We start from the raw sequence: 6,000 nt of genomic DNA, 5'->3' as shown, positions 1-6,000 counted from the left end.
TAGCAGAACCAAACCACGCTCCATTTTCACAACTCTGTTTACACGGACTTTGCGAATGGATTAAAACATGAAAAGGAGTAAATCAAAGTCTTAACCTGCCTGCCTTCAAATTACCTCATTAAAGTCTGTAATAGACCCAGACTCCCTCGCTTTCTGTCTCGCCACAAAAAGCCTGTTAACCCTGAGTTAGCAGCCTGCTGCTTCACAGCAATGAAAACTGTATCAGGCAGGGAAGCAAGCACTCCGGTTACATCTCCATTTATCAGTGGTCCTCAACCACAACTCGCCAGTGTTCCTCTCTCCCAGCCCCCAAATATCTCCAGCTGCATCCTGAGCCACCACGAGGTTTTCTCCCATTCCCCACGGCCGTGGGAAAAGCTTGTCCTCTGGAGCATCCCCCTGAATTTGCAGAGGCGGACGGGGTTTCTCCTCTGGTGAGCCAGAATGATGCTGTCCTCTAAGGGCAACACGCAGCTCTCCAGGTAAAGTACTCCAGCGCCCACTTTATCCTTTCTCCTAGCCGTTACTAACAGCAGCAGAAGTATCAGCACAGGGAGTGATCAAAAAAATATGTAAGAACAGAGGTCAAGGAGGGATGCATGAAGTCTAGCAGGGCTAGCGGGTTAGAACAGCGTTTGCTAACTTGCCACAGCAAAGGTGTAGAGCCCCCTCTTACCTGTGGCATGGTTTCTTGTTTCTTCAGCTGGGGGCAACTTCCAAAAAGGGCACAACTAGAAAACATCAGCTGCCTGTACTCCTTAAGCCACCCCCTGGAAAATTCAGTTCCCCCTTGAAAAGCTCCTCTGCCAAACCTGAAGCCCATTTTCAATCATCGGGGAGTGGAAAGGAAGGAGGAATTTTAGACTTTCTCCCAAAGTTTCTTAGACTTCCTTTTCTTAAGGTTTTCTTCTGAAGAAAGCGCAGGCTTTCTTTTGGAGTGCAGTCTTCACAACTGCGTCGATACCTGGGCTCTGTCACACACACACACGCACGCACTGGAAGTTAGAGGCCATTCCACCATGGCTGTTTCGACCCCCGGGGCACAGAAGGCTGGAGCAAGATTCATCTGCTGGACATTAGAAGAATCCATAGTACCATATCAAGCTATAGCTTATGCCAGCATATATGCATGTGGTTGGTGAAAACAATGACTTTAAAACAGAAAAAGCATGAAGTGAGGGGTGAGGACGAACTCCTGCTTTGTCACGTCCCACCGACGTTTTGAACCCTAGATGCTAAATCTGTTTATCCTATTTGGTGGAAGAGTGTAAAGCAAGCCTTTCTGCATTTTCTAATTCTTCAGCTTGCAAGCAATTATGGGGGAGATGAGAAGCCCCTTCCATCCTTTACTCTGCCTTCCCATCCTCTACCTTGCTACCGACGAGTTACAAATGCTACCCTTGCTTTACGCTGTGGCGGGGCTGTTGTGATTTCCCTCTGGCAACATTTCCTCACCTCCGTCTCACATCATGCCACCACTTAACGGGACAGCCATCTCCCAAGCCCCACGCCAGCTCGTGCACCGTCAGAGCAGCTCTGAAGGATCATCTGCCGCCTGTTGCTTTCTCCCTTTGATTCCCAACGGTGCCAATTACGCAGTGCTGGAAATTTCTTCAGAATAGAACAAACAGACGCATGGATGCTCCCCAGAGCGAGGCACAGACAACACGCACCGGCGGTAGGTTTATCAGTAGGCACATACAGTAAAAATCAGCACATACAGTTTTCTGTTAAAAGTTACGGGCTCCTTTACGTAATTATGGCATGAGAAACCACACTACCACCACACAGCTCCTCTGTATGGCAGCCTACCAAGGACCTCCTGATTTGGCTGGAAGGCTTGTTGAGTGGATCACATTTTGGAAAACACCACCACTTAGAGGTCTGTAAAACAAGTGTTTTCCCTGGGTACCACTCCGTAACAACTCCCCAGGGAAAGGAAATCCCAATAACTACTTTTACTGCCCAGAGACTTGGGATGCAAACATCTTGAAGGAAATCTGAGTCCTTCAGTGACAGATGTGCATTCGTTCTGGTGCCTCTGCCCCTTGATTTGTCATCGCCGCCAGCAGTATAGCTTCTACTCCAAAATGGGGGGAGGCTCAAAAAGCCACACTTGATTACGTGTTAGTGAGTTAATATTCTGCCCAAGGTTTCACAGCTCAAGAATGAAGAATACACAGTATTTGTTTAGAAACAAGCAAGGAAGGTAACTACTGTGGCCAATCCTTCTACAATGACAGAATTGCAGCATATTTTTTTTTGTTCAAGCAGTATAAAAATTAGGAATCCCGATGCCATAGCAGGTGTGCCACGGTGATGCCCTACTGGCTTGGCGTACGCTGCACCAGGATGGCTCCGTGCTGACAGACAACGCTGCGGTCAGGGTGCAAAGCCCAAGGGGAGAAAAAGAGCCGGCAGCTTAATGTGCTTTCTTTCCTGAACTTTCAGCCATGTTGCAACTTTACTTTTTCTCTTTAAGTTCTACTCATAAAAATAGATCTTTTCCAGCTCAGAGTCAGGGGCAGAGAGTGAGGGAGAAGGATGGAAAGAGGAAGAACGCTAGCACAGAACTGAGGCTTATGGGAGCTACAGAGCTGCTGTGCTGGTACTTGCGCAGGCACGTAAAGCACGGAAGTGTCTCTTCTGTGGCTGCTCTTCCACTCCAAGAAACGTTGCAAACCATAGCAGACGCCCAAGTATTTTGGAAGTGAATGTAACTAAAGACAGCAGATCATTCTTTCACCCTGTATCAGCTCCCTGGGATGAAAGGCTTGCCCAGAACTCCAGTGAGGTGCCACAACTATTGATATATGTGTTATTCAGATATCCCACTTGTCTACAGAATCATAAAAGTCCAGGCTGGAAAGGACTCAGCATCATCTGGTCCAACCTTCTGTTGAAGGCGGGGCTTTAGGTTAAGTTATTCAGGGCCCTGTCAAGCCAAGTGTAGAATATTTCCAGAAAGTGAGAGTCCACCACTCCTCTGGGCAGTTCATTTTATCCCCAAAGGTGGGTAAGGTCCCTTCTACCCATTTTACAGATGAAAAGGAGACACCCAGAGAGAAAATGGTCCACCTATGCTCACATACTTAAAAGGAAAAGCAGATCATGATTTTCTTAACGTATCAGGACCTAATACTGAACAACCAATTTCATGGGAAATTCTGCATTTGCTTGCAAGACGAGCGGGCACATGCAGACTCCACTATATACGTGAAGACCATATGCTGGTACACTTGTTTTTACACCTACAGACGTGTCAGTGTGCAGTTGTGCCAGCTTTCCAGCACAAGCACTGCCGATACACAGCTGCTGTTGAGAATCGCCGCATCTGGCTGGGTTCAATCCTCTACCCTGGCCAACAGAGAAGAGTTTAGATACAGGACATCATCTCTCTACAAGGTCTTCAGGCCTTTTACTTGACAACCTTATGGTAAATTTTATCCCCTGCCTTTCGTTGAGGGGCCTGAGGAGTGGGGTGGAGATCCTGCCAGTTATGGGTGACACTGCCAGGTTGAGAGACATCAGCCTGGCTGTTCAACACAGCACCTTTTAGGCAGGATGCTGCTGGACTAGAGGAAGAAGGCCAAAAATGCTTGCAAAATACATCTTCTGCCTGGGGTAAAGTACATCGGCTGTTAGAATGGTGCTTTCTTCAGGCACTTGGGAGTACTGGGAGGGAGACCTCTACTGTGGATCAGAAAAGGATGGATAACTGTGCAAGATCAGAGAAGGATTTTGCTTGCACTTTTGAATCTGAAGAATAAGAGACGCTTTTTAGAGTAAAAGGTACTTGCATGGCTGGAAACATCCCGAATTATGCGTTTATAGTGCTATGGAAATGTGCTATGTACTCTTTATTCTGAATGTCCTCATAGGCAAGTTTCTTTTTCTCTGCCAGGTACCAAGCTCATTTTAAAAATATCCTCCCTGCTATGGAGTCTTCTCATTATACTCTGCAGTAAGTTGAAAATGACAGGCCAATAATGCTCACAGAAGTCACACAAAAGGATTTCCACCATGTTGATATAAGGCAGGACATCTTCTATCATGACTTACAAGTGGTAGAAAAGACAAGAGAGGGAAGGTCCTTCCTCAAAACCAGATTTTCTCTACATTTGTATGAAATAAATTACCTATGAAAGCCTGGAGAAGCAGGCAGTACAAGGGAAAAACAATGGGCAAGATACTCAGCTCAGCTGTAAAAGTGCATAAACGCAAGCCATTCTCCACAGCAGCATCTGGGAAAAGTGGCTTTTTTCCTGGACTAACGGCAGACAACTGCGGCTACGCAGCGGCCTCCGTTAGCTGAGCTGCATCTCGGTCCGATTACTGCTCAGCAGATGTCCGCTCCGCCAGACGCCAACAACTGCCACCCTGCGCGGTAATCTGAGTGGAAAAGCTGATTAAATAGCCCCTGTAGGCTGAACCGGAGTGGAGCGTTCCCACCACCCAGCCGCAGGTACCTGATTTAATGGGGTCAGTGTCCCCACGCACCGTGTGGGACTCGATCAAGGTCAGCGCTGAAGGGAGCATCCTCCTGGAGACTCTCCACTGGCGGCACCGGGAGCCCAGGGTGGCACGGCATGAGCGTCCTCCTGTCGTCCTCCCACCCCAGGGTAGAAGAGAAAGGCTGGCTATTTACATACATTGCTGCTCAAACATGTGCAGTCCTGCTGCCTACACTGTACCTGTGCGCTTTGGCTGTCATCAACACAAGGCTTAAACCTCTCCGGCTGTCAGTTCATCACCTTGGCCGAGTACTGAATTGCTATGAAAAAAGATCTCGACCTTCCCTCAGCTGCATGACGCTATGTTTCTAAAAAGGATCTCTTATTACGGACTTCCTCAAGACAGTATGTTTTTAGGGGGGCTATTTAAAAGTCTGTCTCAAAAGAAGGAAAGAAAAAAGAAAAACCACCTGTAACCATCCCAGCCATCAGGCAACAGCACGTCTGGGGAGCAACACTGATCTGCAGCTCTAAACAATCATTATGGCTCATTCACATGAAAAAGATGATTTGTGAAGACTCATTCTGTAATAAAACCTGCATGCTGCTGATCCAGGGAGGAAAGCACTGGGGAGACCAGTTGATGCGGGCTGTTCTAAAAATACCCATTTGTGCTGTCATCTGGTGAGAGTATGTCATCCTGTAATCTTGGCATCTGCAGGGACAGCAAGTTTCTGCCTAATTATTGCTGTTGAATCACATGACAAAGGATGAGGTACTAAAAAATATATCTATATAAAACACCAACAGCAGAACACCCAAACCACAGGATCAGACCACTGTCCTGGCTTCAGCTGCTGTACGCTCACAACACAAGCCTGCAGAGGCAATCCTGGTTTTTACCCATCTTTTTGCAGGGTTAATAAAACCCCAAAACATAAACCCAGATTAAAAAACCACCAAAACCAAAGAGCCCTACCCCCAGAAGGAGCGAGCGATTCATTGCATTTGCTGTCAGCTCCTGCTGCCTTCACACAGCAAGAGCTGCAGCATCCCTGCACACATAGGGCTGGCCCCCATCTGCAAGGGGCTTCGAGGGGCACTGTGGCCAGCGGGATCACATGGGGGACCCCCAGTGGGGTCTGCCTGCCTTTCCCCTCTCCTCCTCCCCAGCAGCCACGAGTACCGAGTTTGCTCCCGCGCTGCTGGTGTGTGCCTGGGGAGCGAGAAGCCTGCTCCGGGCAGGCCCTCCTTGGACTTAATGGGATCCCTGTTACCAGCAAAATACATTTTCTACATGGATATTTTTGTTCAAAGACTAAACTTGGCACACATGATGTTCAGCTAGTTACAAAACCACCTTTCAAAACTTGGGCTGGCTGAAACAACACTTAAATGTTAGAAGCGCACCACTGCCTTAACCACTAACCTGTTACAAACGGAGCACAAGAATTTGCTGCTCCTGAATTTCCTTTACAATTTTTTAAAGGCAGACAGCCCCATCTTGGCTCCATGTAAGAAACCTGCCAACCTTACCCCTAAGACC

The sequence above is a fragment of the Phaethon aethereus genome, assembly GCF_964289735.1.
Source record: "Phaethon aethereus genome assembly, chromosome: 3".
Taxonomy (NCBI): Eukaryota; Metazoa; Chordata; class Aves; order Phaethontiformes; family Phaethontidae; genus Phaethon; species Phaethon aethereus.
This window is presented reverse-complemented; position numbering follows the sequence as displayed.